At 45.3% G+C, this 15,822-nt stretch overlaps 9 non-coding genes across 9 annotated transcripts; all 9 read left to right on the plus strand.

The window, feature by feature from the left end:
- Positions 1-7,028: 7,028 nt before the first annotated feature.
- On the plus strand, positions 7,029-7,100 carry trnae-uuc. The gene has a single exon. It is a non-coding gene; the product is annotated as a tRNA-Glu (tRNA).
- Positions 7,101-7,846: 746 nt separating this feature from the next.
- On the plus strand, positions 7,847-7,918 carry trnae-uuc. The gene has a single exon. It is a non-coding gene; the product is annotated as a tRNA-Glu (tRNA).
- Positions 7,919-8,674: 756 nt separating this feature from the next.
- Positions 8,675-8,746, plus strand: trnae-uuc. The gene has a single exon. It is a non-coding gene; the product is annotated as a tRNA-Glu (tRNA).
- Positions 8,747-9,502: 756 nt separating this feature from the next.
- On the plus strand, positions 9,503-9,574 carry trnae-uuc. The gene has a single exon. It is a non-coding gene; the product is annotated as a tRNA-Glu (tRNA).
- Positions 9,575-10,329: 755 nt separating this feature from the next.
- On the plus strand, positions 10,330-10,401 carry trnae-uuc. The gene has a single exon. It is a non-coding gene; the product is annotated as a tRNA-Glu (tRNA).
- A 755-nt stretch (positions 10,402-11,156) lies between these two features.
- Positions 11,157-11,228, plus strand: trnae-uuc. The gene has a single exon. It is a non-coding gene; the product is annotated as a tRNA-Glu (tRNA).
- A 755-nt stretch (positions 11,229-11,983) lies between these two features.
- Positions 11,984-12,055, plus strand: trnae-uuc. Its single transcript has one exon. It is a non-coding gene; the product is annotated as a tRNA-Glu (tRNA).
- A 755-nt stretch (positions 12,056-12,810) lies between these two features.
- trnae-uuc lies at positions 12,811-12,882 on the plus strand. Its single transcript has one exon. It is a non-coding gene; the product is annotated as a tRNA-Glu (tRNA).
- Positions 12,883-14,464: 1,582 nt separating this feature from the next.
- On the plus strand, positions 14,465-14,536 carry trnae-uuc. Its single transcript has one exon. It is a non-coding gene; the product is annotated as a tRNA-Glu (tRNA).
- Positions 14,537-15,822: the final 1,286 nt, after the last annotated feature.

The raw sequence follows: 15,822 nt of genomic DNA on the forward strand, positions 1-15,822 counted from the left end.
TATATCGTGGAGCTCCGCCCCATAGGGGAGCTCTGCTCCTAGTGGTTTACCCTCTGCCCTAGGGCAGAACAGCCTGAAGCAAATTTATGCACACACCTGCAGCCAATGGGAGCAGAGGCGCCCCTATAAGAAGGGACCCGTTCCCTCAATCAGCCTCCCATTTATCTTCAACGACTGGACTAGACTGAAGAAGCCAAGAAGTACAAGAAGACTCAGGAAGATAACGCCGTCGATATCCAGCCATCGACGTCTTCCAGAAATGAGCACACCAGGGAATTTCCCACCCCCAAAAGCCCTTTTCAGGGCTATGTGTCGTTGTACTGACATGGCATCTACGGACCCCCACGACCTTTGTTTCGTGTGTTTGGGACCGCAGCATGCCAAGGAAGGTCTCGACAACCCTCCTAACTGCGCCTCCTGCGCTCTCCTTCCTATGAAGGCGAGGAAGCAGCGCTGGGCGTTTTTCAGAGAGGATATCCCCTTAGAGGATGTACTGTCCATTCTCGCCTCTGCTTCAGAGGCGTCATCAGACAGTGCTGGCTCGGGGGACGACAAGGAGCAAGGCACAGAGATGGATATCCCAATGGGACAATCCGAACCTCTGGCGCCTATTTTCAAGACCCCCTTCCCTATGGGAAGCGTGAGGTCTGAGGGCTCCTTGGGCGATGACGACACGGGCTCTGTTAGGTCAGAAGCCCTGTCCTTCGCAGCGGCCTCTCTGCGTTCGGACTTTCCCGAACTCATTGAGAAGGCCGCCAATCGACTGGAGATAGCGCTGCCTCCAGCTCCCCTCCCTGTGGAGGTGGACCTGATGGAGGGCGGCCCCTACTCCAAGCCAAGGAAGGCGGCTGAGCCGATGGCTCCGGCTATGCCTTCCCTTTGCAAATATGTCGAGGGCTCTTGGGATGCACCTCTGGCGGCGCGTTCGCCGGCCAGAGCGTACATCCCGTTTACCAGAGTGGCCGGTCATGAGTGGGCGGCTAAGGGAATCCCTAGGCTCGAGAGCGCCATGGCGGCGTATCTCGTGCCGGGTTCGAGTCCCTGGGCAGCCTCCAAGAAGGCCACCCTACCGGCGCAGAAGGATAGACTCACAGCACAGCTGGCCGAGAAATCCTTCACGCTGGGAGCCCAGGGCGTGTCAGCGGCGAACAACATCGCCCTCCTCGCGGCCTTCCTATCCCGTCTTACAACGGGTAGGTCAGAGTTGACCGGCAAAGAGATAGAAGAGGCGTCCAGAATTTCCGGAGCCATTCTTCACTTGACACAGGCGTCGGCAATATGCGCAGGCAGATCCATGGCCACCTCGGTGGTCATGGAGCATCACCTCTGGCTGTCGATGACAGCCATGAAGGAAACAGACAGGGCCTCGCTGTTAAACGCTCCTGTCTCCAGCGAGGGTCTCTTCGGAGTCGCTGTTAAAGAGGCAACAGAGCGTTTTGCTAAGTTGGACGAGGAGAGGAAGCGCCTAGCTAAACATCTGCCCTTGGCGACTAAGTTTAGCAGGGCCCCAGCTATTCCGTCTACCTCCAACGCCCCCAGCAGAGCTACTGGGAGGCGACGGGCCAGGCGACAGGCGTCTACCACAGGCAGCAAGCGAGCGGGCTCGGCCCCTCCGGCGTCGACAGTGGTGGCGACAGCTCCGCCGGCGAGGGAGGTCATCGCCAAGCCGGCCTGGCAGCACCAGAAGGCTAGCCAGAAGAGGCGGCATCAATGACGAGACGAGGGGGAGAGGACGGATAGCGGCTCGGCGCAAGATGCAACAGAGCCCACTGTTCCCCCCCACCCCACTGTTCAGGGCGTGGAGGGAGTTGTTTATTGTGATTATGTGAATAAAGAGCTGGTTCTCACTGACATTGTCAAAAAAGGACCTGTTTTCCATAACACATTACAGAACACTTCACGTTCTATAATTTTCTCTCACCATCCTGAGTGTAGCTCAACCCACCAAGGGTGCGTAGTTGAACACACTCAGGAGAGGAAAGGGAAAAAGGTAGCAAGGCACAGCCTTAGCTCACCTGTTAAGGACTCTTTACTACAGACTCCTAGGAGCTCTGTAGTAAAGGTCTCACACAGCAGGCAGCAGTCTCTGTCCCAATGTGACATGAAGACGCAGCCGCTAACTGGGAATGACGCCTTGCTGCAGGCTAACGCCTCAGCCAGCGCAGCTCAGACCCGTGCGACGTTCACGGAGGGCGGGAATACTAGAGTTACAAGTGTAACCAATGTATGGACGCCTCCGGTTATTTCAGAACGTAACAATGCCCATGGCTCTGAGTGCAGCTCACCACACACAGAGTGTGCTGCTGAGCAGCATCATGAGACCAGTGAAAAGGAGGTATTGTAGCACCACCTTGTGGTACCAGTCAGAGATCACACTTTTCAGACTCTGTTGAGTACTGCAGTGGATGGATCTCATGGCAAGCAGCAGTCTCAGTCAGACAATGACATGATGACGCAATTGCTATCTGGGGAGGGCGCTCTGTCTCAGGTTAATGCCTCAGCCAGTGCAGTTCAGAACCGTGCTGCGTTCACGGAGGGCCGGATTACTGGAGTTACGGTCGTAACTAACGTATCAAGGCCTCCGATTCACTCAGAACGAGCTGATGTTTCCTCTCCCTTTCGAGGGGGGCCCGCCTTGGGCTATTCCACCAACCCAGTGCTGGGGAATAGCGGCGGCGAGGGCCATAGAGGAATACAGGTCCTTCCTACTGGACGCACCACAGCTTCGTGCGCGCCCGCTTTCTCTGCATTGCTGGCAGTGGCAACGAAGCTGTACCCTCTCACGCTGGCTAGAACAGACGTTGCAGAAGGGTTATGCCCTCCAATTCCATCGAACCCCACCCCCGTTCAGGGGAGTGGTGGAGACGGTGATGAAAACGCCGGACAAAGTAGCCGCTCTGATGTCAGAGATTACGGAACTTTTGGCGAAGGAGGCGGTCACAGTAGTTCCCCGAGAGCAAAGGAACAAAGGGCTGTATTCGCCTTATTTCCTAGTGCCCAAAAAGACGGGGGGAGTGAGGCCGAATTTGGATTTACGCACTCTCAACGAGAGCATAACCAAACGGCCCTTCCGAATGCTGACGACAAAACGTCTACTGGAATGTGTTCAGAAAGGAGACTTTTGTACAAGCATAGACCTAAAGCACGCGTACTTCCATGTGCCGATACAATCGCGTCACAGGAAGTTTCTGCGGTTCGCCTTTCAAGGGGTGGCGTACGAGTTCACGAGGATGCCATTCGGGTACGCCCTGGCACCTCAAACGTTTTCCAAATGTGTAGAGGCGGCATTGGAGCCGCTGCGTCGTCAAGGGATAAGGCTATTAGCCTACCTAGACGACCTGCTGGTTCTCGCCCCGTCAGCAGAGCTGGTGTTCACTCACACGACACAGACAGTGATTCATCTCACGCGTCTGGGGTTCGCTGTGAATTGGAAAAAGAGCGCACCCTGGCCCAGTCATCAGATTGTCTACCTGGGACTACAGCTAGACACTGTAATGATGAGGGCTCGAATCTCGGACCCTCGAAGGGTAGCATTGATGCTAGCCCTGAGGAAGTGTCGTCCGAATCACACAGTAACGGCGCTATCGATCATGTCACTTTTGGGTCTCATGTCGTCAGCCCACTCTGTGGTCCCGCTGGGACTTCTGCACATGCGCAGAATACAGCGGTGGTTCGCCCAACTAAGACTAGACCCAGTGCGTCAACGTCATCGGTTGGTGGTGGTTCCTCTCTCGCTAAGAGCAGACCTGGACTATTGGAGGAACTCGAGCGTTCTCACGCACGGAGTCCCGATGGGCAAGGTGTCATCCTACATTCCAGTATATACAGATGCCTCTCTGACTGGATGGGGAGGGACATGTCAGTCTCAAGCGATAGGAGGTGCATGGCCTCAATCAGGTCGTCACATAAACCTCCTGGAGTTGGAAACGGTTCGACTGGTTTTGACCCACTTCGCGTCTACCCTTCGGGGTCGCGATGTGCTGGTTTGGTCAGACAACCGGACCACAGTGGCTCACATAAACCGCCAGGGAGGGGTCAGGTCTCCTGCCCTCCATCGGGCGGCAGAGGAATTGGGGCTGTGGGCTCACAAGCACCTTCGCTCGTTGAGAGCAGCACACATTCCGGGCTACTTGAACGTAGGGGCAGACCTCATGTCAAGAGGGGGTCCTCGAGACGACGAGTGGTGTCTGCATCCGGACATTGTTCTCCGAATTTGGGAACAATTCGGGAGAGCCGAGGTGGATCTGTTCGCGTCACGCGTGAACGCGCAGTGTCCCCTATGGTTCTCTCTGAGGGAACAGGACGAGCCACCACTGGGAAGAGACGCATTCGCGCACTACCTGTGGCCGAAAGTTCTCCTGTATGCATTCCCTCCGCTGTCTTGCATTCTCCCACTGCTAGCCAGGGTGAGGTCAGAGGAGCTGTCAGTGATACTGATAGCGCCCGATCGCCCGGGGGCTCCGTGGTTTGCGGAGATGAGTCAGATGTTGATTGCGCCACCTTGGCCAATTCCACATCGACGAGACGCGTTGACCCAGGCGGGAGGCTCGATAGGGCAGTGGCCCATAATCGGCCAACCACTGAAGGCTTGGTTCCTGAATGGGACAGGTTGAGGCGCCGTGGGTTATCTGATGCAGTGATCAGAACCATACAAGGTGCACGAGCCAGTTCCACTTCTAGGGTGTATACCAGCAGATGGAACGTTTTCTCACGATGGTGTGACACACAGGATGTAGACCCCATGAACTGTCAGGTGGAGAGTGTGCTCTCATTCCTGCAGTTTATGTTTGATAAGCAGAAATCTCCCTCCACCATTCGGGTGTTTGCAGCGGCAATTTCAGCTGGTCATGAAGGGTTTAACGGAAGGAACGTGTTCAGTCACCCATTAGTGAAACGTTTCTTATTGGGGACGCGGCGGCTTAGGCCAATGCCTAGAGCTACGCTGCCCCAGTGGGATTTGGCTTTGGTTCTCGAAGCGCTATGTAAGTCGCCGTTCGAGCCATTGAATCGAATACCCCTCAAGATGCTGTCTATCAAGACGGCACTGTTGCTCGCCTTGACTACCGCTAAGCGGGTCAGTGATTTGTGTGCACTGTCGACGAGACCCGACTGCCTTGCCATCAATGGCGATCTGAGCAGAGCGGTGTTAAGTCCTAACCCGGCATTTGTGCCGAAGGTTATTAACAGTGCATATAGATCACAGACCGTGGAGTTGTGGGCTTTTTATCCCCCTCCCCATGGGGAGAGGAGTGAGGAAAAGCTTCATTGTCTGTGCCCAGTGCGCGCTTTGGCGTGTTACGTTGAGCGCACAGCAGCGGTTAGGTCATCGCCTCAGCTGTTTGTGTGTCACGGTGCGGCTGCATTAGGTAGACCACTTTCAAAACAGCGATTGTCTCACTGGCTTTGTGAAGGTATTGAGACAGCGTACGAGGTGGCGGGGCGACAACCACCTCAGGGTATCAGAGCGCACTCTACTCGTGGAGTAGCAGCTTCTACTGCCCTCTTCAGAGGAACAGAGGTAGAGGATATTTGTAGAGCAGCGTCATGGTCGACGCCGTCTCCTTTTATCCGTTTCTATCTGTTAGATATGTCTTCTAACTCTTTGGCTCGATCTGTACTCAGCGTGGCTGAGGGAAGATCTTGAGCAAAATAGAGAGGAAAAAGCAGGATTGTGACCATGTTCATAGGGTCCTCTTTTGTTAGAAGGACATATTATGGACAGACATGTTTTTTAACTCTTTGGCTCGGTCGGCATTCAGCAGAGCTGAAAGGCGATTTTGAGCTAGGGAGAGAGGATAAAGCAGGACCATGGACAGGTTCCAATCAGGTCCGCTTTGGTTAGGAAAACATGTTTGTTGAGGATAGGCTTTTTAACTCTTAAGCTCGATTGCACTCAGCATAGCTGAAGGAGAATCTTGAGCTGGAGGAGAGAGAAGCAGGACGATGGACAGGTCTCTATCAGGTCCGCTTTGGATGGAAAGCATATCTTGTGGCATGTCTCTTGACTGACAGGGTCAGTATAGTAGAGACATGTATTGAATTGACAGAATGTGAGGTCATCTATCTGATGGTTCAGTTTAGTATGACTTATATATTTTGTTCCTGCCTACTAATCTATGGGTTCCATTGAGTGAGTAAGGCGGTCTATTGGACACATAATGTAGAGTGACATTTGATGTCATTCCATTAGTGGACGATAGTGTTGTCACAGAATATTGAGGCACGGCTATCTGCTAGTACAGATTAGTGTAGTTTCTATTCTGGTGATCTGCCCACTAGTCATTGGCATTGCCATTGAGCTAGATGGGGCGGGTCTTTAACCGATGACGCGGTATATTGTGACGCCCGGAGGGGTTTTTTAGTTGCAGTACTGCGGGAATTGGTTGCAGCCATTGCTAGGCTTGACCTTTTTTCATTTTTTAATGGGAAGTGTCAGGCTCGGCAGGGAGTACATTTTGGAGCGTTCGATATAGAACGATTAGTTACCGGAGTGTAACTCCAGTTCTATGAGTGGAGCGGAGCCCCATAGGACTTAAGGCCCTGCCGACCCTCTCTAGTCTCGCTGAAGATAAATATCTCGGGAGGCTGATTGAGGGAACGGGTCCCTTCTTATAGGGGCACCTGTGCTCCCATTGGCTGCAGGTGTGTGCATAAATTTGCTTCAGGCTGTTCTGCCCTAGGGCAGAGGGTAAACCAATAGGAGCAGAGCTCCCCTATGGGGCTCCGCTCCACTCATAGAACTGGAGTTACACTCCGGTAACTAATCGTTCTAGACTGTTTTTATATGGGACTTTTCCGCAACCTTACTGAGAAAAGAGCGAGCAGAAGTGCCACAGGTGAGAGACAAATTCAGAAGTTCTGAAAATAATTATATAACTTTTAATTTCCACATTGCTTCAAAGGCAGGGACGTCAATTTTCGGTGCAGGCAACGATGGAGCTTTTAATTTCAACAATAGACATAATGCAAACCAACGTTTTATTGACCTTTATCAATGTGCCTGTAAAGTTTTTGGTACCGTAGCATCTTCCCATATGGTCTAGCGGTTAGGATTCCTGGTTTTCACCCAGGTGGCCCGGATTCAACTCCCGGTATGGGAACTCATATCTTCTCATTTGGCAGGTACTTGTTTAACTACAGATCCCACATCTGAAATTGAGCCAATTTCACAGAACAAGAATCCCTCAGCAACTGGAAATGTGACTTATTATAATTCAAATGAACTTTTTTTGATTGGGGTTGATAAAATATTAGTTAGGCCAAATCAAGTGTGCTTTTTTCAAGTTTAAATGACAAACTTGTGAAGCCTTTTTAAACATTGAAAACACCAAGTTTGCATTGCTTGCTCTGTCAATTTGACAATTAAAATATGGTGCGTCACTCATTCTCCAGCAGGGCCAGCGGCACGATGGATAAAGCGTCTGACTACGGTACACAAGTTTCTATGTTAGACTGCTGGCTCGACACTGTATTTAGTTAACCAAAATCTTGCTTCGAAAAATATTACATACATTTCAGTGTCACTGGCTGCTTCGCACTGATTAATTAGTTCACCGTTTAGGCTAAAACGTCATGTGAAAAACACGTTCTAGACTGTTTTTATATGGGACTTTTCCGCAACCTTACTGAGAAAAGAGCGAGCAGAAGTGCCACAGGTGAGAGACAAATTCAGAAGTTCTTAAAATAATTATAGAACTTTTAATTTCCACATTGCTTCAAAGGCAGGGACGTCAATTTTCGGTGCAGGCAACGATGGAGCTTTTAATTTCAACAACAGACATAAACGAACCAGCGTTTTATTGACCTTTATCAATGTGCCTGTAAAGTTTTTTGGACCATAGCGTCTTCCCATATGGTCTAGCGGTTAGGATTCCTGGTTTTCACCCAGGTGGCCCGGGTTCAACTCCCGGTATGGGAACTCATATCTTCTCATTTGGCAGGTACTTGTTTAACTACAGATCCCACATCTGAATTTGAGCCACTTTCACAAAACAAGAATCCCTCAGCAACTGGAAATGTGACTTATTATGTAGATTATAATTCAAACGAACTTTTTTTGATTGGGGTTGATAAAATATTAGTTAGGCCAAATCAAGTGTGCTTTTTTCAAGTTTAAATGACAAACTTGTGAAGCCTTTTTAAACATTGAAAACACCAAGTTTGCATTGCTTGCTCTGTCAATTTGACAATTAAAATATGGTGCGTCACTCATTCTCCAGCAGGGCCAGCGGCACGATGGATAAAGCTTCTGACTACGGTACACAAGTTTCTATGTTAGACTGCTGGCTTGACACTGTATTAAGTTAACCAAAATCTTGCTTTGATAAATATTACATACATTTCAGTGTCACTGGCTGGTTCGCACTGATTCATTAGTTCACCGTTTAGGCTAAAACGTCATGTGAAAAACACGTTCAAGACTCTTTTTATATGGGACTTTTCCGCAACCTTACTGAGAAAAGAGCGAGCAGAAGTGCCACAGGTGAGAGACAAATTCAGAAGTTCTTAAAATAATTATAGAACTTTAAATTTCCATATTGCTTCAAAGGCAGGGACGTCAATTTTCGGTGCAGGCAACGATGGAGCTTTTAATTTCAAAAACGGACATAATGCAAACCAACGTTTTATTGACCTTTATCAATGTGCCTGTAAAGTTTTTGGTACCATAGCATCTTCCCATATGGTCTAGCGGTTAGGATTCCTGGTTTTCACCCAGGTGGCCCGGGTTCAACTCCCGGTATGAGAACTCATATCTTCTCATTTGGCAGGTACTTGTTTAACTACAGATCCCACATCTGAATTTGAGCCACTTTCACAAAACAAGAATCCCTCAGCAACTGGAAATGTGACTTATTATGTAGATTATAATTCAAACAAACTTTTTTTGATTGTGGTTGATAAAATATTACTTAGGACAAAACAAGTGTTCTTTTTTCAAGTTTAAATGACAAACATGAGAAGCCTTTTTAAACATTGAAAACACCAAGTTTGCATCGCTTGCTCTGTCAATTTGACAATTAAAATATGGTGCGTCACTCATTCTCCAGCAGGGCCAGCGGCACGATGGATAAAGCGTCTGACTACGGTACACAAGTTTCTATGTTAGACTGCTGGCTTGACACTGTATTAAGTTAACCAAAATCTTGCTTTGATAAATATTACATACATTTCAGTGTCACTGGCTGGTTCGCACTGATTCATTAGTTCACCGTTTAGGCTAAAACGTCATGTGAAAAACACGTTCAAGACTCTTTTTATATGGGACTTTTCCGCAACCTTACTGAGAAAAGAGCGAGCAGAAGTGCCACAGGTGAGAGACAAATTCAGAAGTTCTGAAAATAATTATATAACTTTTAATTTCCACATTGCTTCAAAGGCAGGGACGTCAATTTTCGGTGCAGGCAACGATGGAGCTTTTAATTTCAACAACAGACATAATGCAAACCAACGTTTTATTGACCTTTATCAATGTGCCTGTAAAGTTTTTGGTACCGTAGCTTCTTCCCATATGGTCTAGCGGTTAGGATTCCTGGTTTTCACCCAGGTGGCCCGGGTTCAACTCCCGGTATGTGAACTCATATCTTGTCATTTGGCAGGTACTTGTTTAACTACAGATCCCACATCTGAATTTGAGCCACTTTCACAAAACAAGAATCCCTCAGCAACTGGAAATGTGACTTATTATGTAGAATATAATTCAAACGAACTTTTTTTGATTGGGGTTGATAAAATATTAGTTAGGCCAAATCAAGTGTTATTTTTTCAAGTTTAAATGACAAACATGAGAAGCCTTTTTAAACATTGAAAACACCAAGTTTGCATCGCTTGCTCTGTCAATTTGACAATTAATATATGGTGCGTCACTCATTCTACAGCAGGGCCAGCGGCACGATGGATAAAGCGTCTGACTACGGTACACAAGTTTATATGTTAGACTGCTGCTCGACACTGTATTTAGTTAACCAAAATCTTGCTTCGAAAAATATGACATACATTTCAGTGTCACTGGCTGGTTTGCACTGATTAATTAGTTCACCGTTTAGGCTAAAACGTCATGTGAAAAACACGTTCTAGACTGTTTTTATATGGGACTTTTCCGCAACCTTACTGAGAAAAGAGCGAGCAGAAGTGCCACAGGTGAGAGACAAATTCAGAAGTTCTGAAAATAATTATATAACTTTTAATTTCCACATTGCTTCAAAGGCAGGGACGTCAATTTTCGGTGCAGGCAACGATGGAGCTTTTAATTTCAAAAACAGACATAATGCAAACCAACGTTTTATTGACCTTTATCAATGTGCCTGTAAAGTTTTTGGTACCGTAGCATCTTCCCATATGGTCTAGCGGTTAGGATTCCTGGTTTTCACCCAGGTGGCCCGGGTTCAACTCCCGGTATGGGAACTCATATCTTCTCATTTGGCAGGTACTTGTTTAACTACAGATCCCACATCTGGATTTGAGCCACTTTCACAAAACAAGAATCCCTCAGCAACTGGAAATGTGACTTATTATGTAGAATATAATTCAAACGAACTTTTTTTGATTGGGGTTGATAAAATATTAGTTAGGCCAAATCAAGTGTTCTTTTTTCAAGTTTAAATGACAAACATGAGAAGCCTTTTTAAACATTGAAAACACCAAGTTTGCATCGCTTGCTCTGTCAATTTGACAATTAAAATATGGTGTGTCACTCATTCTCCAGCAGGGCCAGCGGCACGATGGATAAAGCGTCTGACTATGGTACACAAGTTTGTATGTTAGACTGCTGCTCGACACTGTATTTAGTTAACCAAAATCTTGCTTCGAGAAATATGACATACATTTCAGTGTCACTGGCTGGTTTGCACTGATTAATTAGTTCACCGTTTAGGCTAAAACGTCATGTGAAAAACACGTTCTAGACTGTTTTTATATGGGACTTTTCCGCAACCTTACTGAGAAAAGAGCGAGCAGAAGTGCCACAGGTGAGAGACAAAGCCAGAAGTTCTGAAAATAATTATAGAACTTTTAATTTCCACATTGCTTCAAAGGCAGGGACGTAAATTTTCGGTGCAGGCAACGATGGAGCTATTAATTTCAACAACAGACATAATGCGAACCAGCGTTTTATTGACCTTTATCAATGTGCCTGTAAAGTTTTTTGTACCGTAGTGTCTTCCCATATGGTCTAGCGGTTAGGATTCCTGGTTTTCACCCAGGTGGCCCGGATTCAACTCCCGGTATGGGAACTCATATCTTGTCATTTGGCAGGTACTTGTTTAACTACAGATCCCACATCTGAATTTGAGCCACTTTCACAAAACAAGAATCCCTCAGCAACTGGAAATGTGACTTATTATGTAGATTATAATTCAAACTAAAAAAAATTGATTGGGGTTGATAAAATATTACTTAGGCCAAAACAAGTGTTCTTTTTTCAAGTTTAAATGACAAACATGAGAAGCCTTTTTAAACATTGAAAACACCAAGTTTGCATCGCTTGCTCTGTCAATTTGACAATTAATATATGGTGCGTCACTCATTCTACAGCAGGGCCAGCGGCACGATGGATAAAGCGTCTGACTACGGTACACAAGTTTATATGTTAGACTGCTGCTCGACACTGTATTTAGTTAACCAAAATCTTGCTTCGAAAAATATAACATACATTTCAGTGTCACTGGCTGGTTCGCACTGATTAATTAGTTCACCGTTTAGGCTAAAACGTCATGTGAAAAACACGTTCTAGACTGTTTTTATATGGGACTTTTCCGCAACCTTACTGAGAAAAGAGCGAGCACAAGTGCCACAGGTGAGAGACAAATTCAGAAGTTCTGAAAATAATTATAGAACTTTTAATTTCCACCTTGCTTCAAAGGCAGGGACGTCAATTTTCGGTGCAGGCAACGATGGAGCTTTTAATTTCAAAAACAGACATAATGCAAACCATCGTTTTATTGACCTTTATCAATGTGCCTGTAAAGTTTTTGGTACCGTGGCATCTTCCCATATGGTCTAGCGGTTAGGATTCCTGGTTTTCACCCAGGTGGCCCGGATTCAACTCCCGGTATGGGAACTCATATCTTGTCATTTGGCAGGTACTTGTTTAACTACAGATCCCACATCTGAATTTGAGCCACTTTCACAAAACAAGAATCCCTCAGCAACTGGAAATGTGACTTATTATGTAGAATATAATTCAAACGAACTTTTTTTGATTGGGGTTGATAAAATATTAGTTAGGCCAAATCAAGTGTTCTTTTTTCAAGTTTAAATGACAAACATGAGAAGCCTTTTTAAACATTGAAAACACCAAGTTTGCATCGCTTGCTCTGTCAATTTGACAATTAAAATATGGTGTGTCACTCATTCTCCAGCAGGGCCAGCGGCACGATGGATAAAGCGTCTGACTATGGTACACAAGTTTGTATGTTAGACTGCTGCTCGACACTGTATTTAGTTAACCAAAATCTTGCTTCGAGAAATATGACATACATTTCAGTGTCACTGGCTGGTTTGCACTGATTAATTAGTTCACCGTTTAGGCTAAAACGTCATGTGAAAAACACGTTCTAGACTGTTTTTATATGGGACTTTTCCGCAACCTTACTGAGAAAAGAGCGAGCAGAAGTGCCACAGGTGAGAGACAAAGCCAGAAGTTCTGAAAATAATTATAGAACTTTTAATTTCCACATTGCTTCAAAGGCAGGGACGTAAATTTTCGGTGCAGGCAACGATGGAGCTATTAATTTCAACAACAGACATAATGCGAACCAACGTTTTATTGACCTTTATCAATGTGCCTGTAAAGTTTTTTGTACCGTAGTGTCTTCCCATATGGTCTAGCGGTTAGGATTCCTGGTTTTCACCCAGGTGGCCCGGATTCAACTCCCGGTATGGGAACTCATATCTTGTCATTTGGCAGGTACTTGTTTAACTACAGATCCCACATCTGAATTTGAGCCACTTTCACAAAACAAGAATCCCTCAGCAACTGGAAATGTGACTTATTATGTAGATTATAATTCAAACGAACTTTTTTTGATTGGGGTTGACAAAATATTACTTAGGCCAAAACAAGTGTTCTTTTTTCAAGTTTAAATGACAAACATGAGAAGCCTTTTTAAACATTGAAAACACCAAGTTTGCATCGCTTGCTCTGTCAATTTGACAATTAGAATATGGTGCGTCACTCATTCTACAGCAGGGCCAGCGGCACGATGGATAAAGCGTCTGACTACGGTACACAAGTTTCTATGTTAGACTGCTGCTCGACACTGTATTTAGTTAACCAAAATCTTGCTTCGAAAAATATAACATACATTTCAGTGTCACTGGCTGGTTCGCACTGATTAATTAGTTCACCGTTTAGGCTAAAACGTCATGTGAAAAAAACATTCTAGACTGTTTTTATATGGGACTTTTCCGCAACCTTACTGAGAAAAGAGCGAGCACAAGTGCCACAGGTGAGAGACAAATTCAGAAGTTCTGAAAATAATTATAGAACTTTTAATTTCCACCTTGCTTCAAAGGCAGGGACGTCAATTTTCGGTGCAGGCAACGATGGAGCTTTTAATTTCAAAAACAGACATAATGCAAACCATCGTTTTATTGACCTTTATCAATGTGCCTGTAAAGTTTTTGGTACCGTGGCATCTTCCCATATGGTCTAGCGGTTAGGATTCCTGGTTTTCACCCAGGTGGCCCGGATTCAACTCCCGGTATGTGAACTCATATCTTGTCATTTGGCAGGTACTTGTTTAACTACAGATCCCACATCTGAATTTGAGCCACTTTCACAAAACAAGAATCCCTCAGCAACTGGAAATGTGACTTATTATGTAGAATATAATTCAAACGAACTTTTTTTGATTGGGGTTGATAAAATATTAGTTAGGCCAAACCAAGTGTTCTTTTTTCAAGATTAAATGACAAACATGAGAAGCCTTTTTAAACATTGAAAACACCAAGTTTGCATCGCTTGCTCTGTCAATTTGACAATTAAAATATGGTGCGTCACTCATTCTACAGCAGGGCCAGCGGCACGATGGATAAAGCGTCTGACTACGGTACACCAGTTTCTATGATAGACTGCTGCTCGACACTGTATTTAGTTAACCAAAATCTTGCTTCGAAAAATATGACATACATTTCAGTGTCACTGGCTGGTTTGCACTGATTAATTAGTTCACCGTTTAGGCTAAAACGTCATGTGAAAAACACGTTCTAGACTGTTTTTATATGGGACTTTTCCGCAACCTTACTGAGAAAAGAGCGAGCACAAGTGCCACAGGTGAGAGACAAATTCAGAAGTTCTGAAAATAATTATAGAACTTTTAATTTCCACATTGCTTCAAAGGCAGGGACGTCCATTTTCGGTGCAGGCAACGATGGAGCTATTAATTTCAACAACAGACATAATGCGAACCAGCGTTTTATTGACCTTTATCAATGTGCCTGTAAAGTTTTTTGTACCGTAGTGTCTTCCCATATGGTCTAGCGGTTAGGATTCCTGGTTTTCACCCAGGTGGCCCGGATTCAACTCCCGGTATGGGAACTCATATCTTGTCATTTGGCAGGTACTTGTTTAACTACAGATCCCACATCTGAATTTGAGCCACTTTCACAAAACAAGAATCCCTCAGCAACTGGAAATGTGACTTATTATGTAGATTATAATTCAAACAAACTTTTTTTGATTGGGGTTGATAAAATATTACTTAGGCCAAAACAAGTGTTCTTTTTTCAAGTTTAAATGACAAACATGAGAAGCCTTTTTAAACATTGAAAACACCAAGTTTGCATCGCTTGCTCTGTCAATTTGACAATTAAAATATGGTGCGTCACTCATTCTACAGCAGGGCCAGCGGCACGATGGATAAAGCGTCTGACTACGGTACACAAGTTTCTATGTTAGACTGCTGCTCGACACTGTATTTAGTTAACCAAAGTCTTGCTTCGAGAAATATGACATACATTTCAGTGTCACTGGCTGGTTCGCACTGATTAATTAGTTCACCGTTTAGGCTAAAACGTCATGTGAAAAACACATTCTAGACTGTTTTTATATGGGACTTTTCCGCAACCTTACTGAGAAAAGAGCGAGCAGAAGTGCCACAGGTGAGAGACAAAGCCAGAAGTTCTGAAAATACTTATAGAACTTTTAATTTCCACATTGCTTCAAAGGCAGGGACGTCAATTTTCGGTGCAGGCAACGATGGAGCTATTAATTTCAACAACAGACATAATGCGAACCAGCGTTTTATTGACCTTTATCAATGTGCCTGTAAAGTTTTTTGTACTGTAGTGTCTTCCCATATGGTCTAGCGGTTAGGATTCCTGGTTTTCACCCAGGTGGCCCGGATTCAACTCCCGGTATGTGAACTCATATCTTGTCATTTGGCAGGTACTTGTTTAACTACAGATCCCACATCTGAATTTGAGCCACTTTCACAAAACAAGAATCCCTCAGCAACTGGAAATGTGACTTATTATGTAGAATATAATTCAAACAAACTTTTTTTGATTGGGGTTGATAAAATATTAGTTAGGCCAAATCAAGTGTTCTTTTTTCAAGTTTAAATGACAAACATGAGAAGCCTTTTTAAACATTGAAAACACAAAGTTTGCATCGCTTGCTCTGTCAATTTGACAATTAAAATATGGTGTGTCACTCATTCTCCAGCAGGGCCAGCGGCACGATGGATAAAGCGTCTGACTACGGTACACCAGTTTCTATGATAGACTGCTGCTCGACACTGTATTTAGTTAACCAAAATCTTGCTTCGAAAAATATGACATACATTTCAGTGTCACTGGCTGGTTTGCACTGATTAATTAGTT

This window comes from Coregonus clupeaformis, unplaced genomic scaffold (assembly GCF_020615455.1).
Source record: "Coregonus clupeaformis isolate EN_2021a unplaced genomic scaffold, ASM2061545v1 scaf2433, whole genome shotgun sequence".
Classification (NCBI taxonomy): Eukaryota; Metazoa; Chordata; class Actinopteri; order Salmoniformes; family Salmonidae; genus Coregonus; species Coregonus clupeaformis.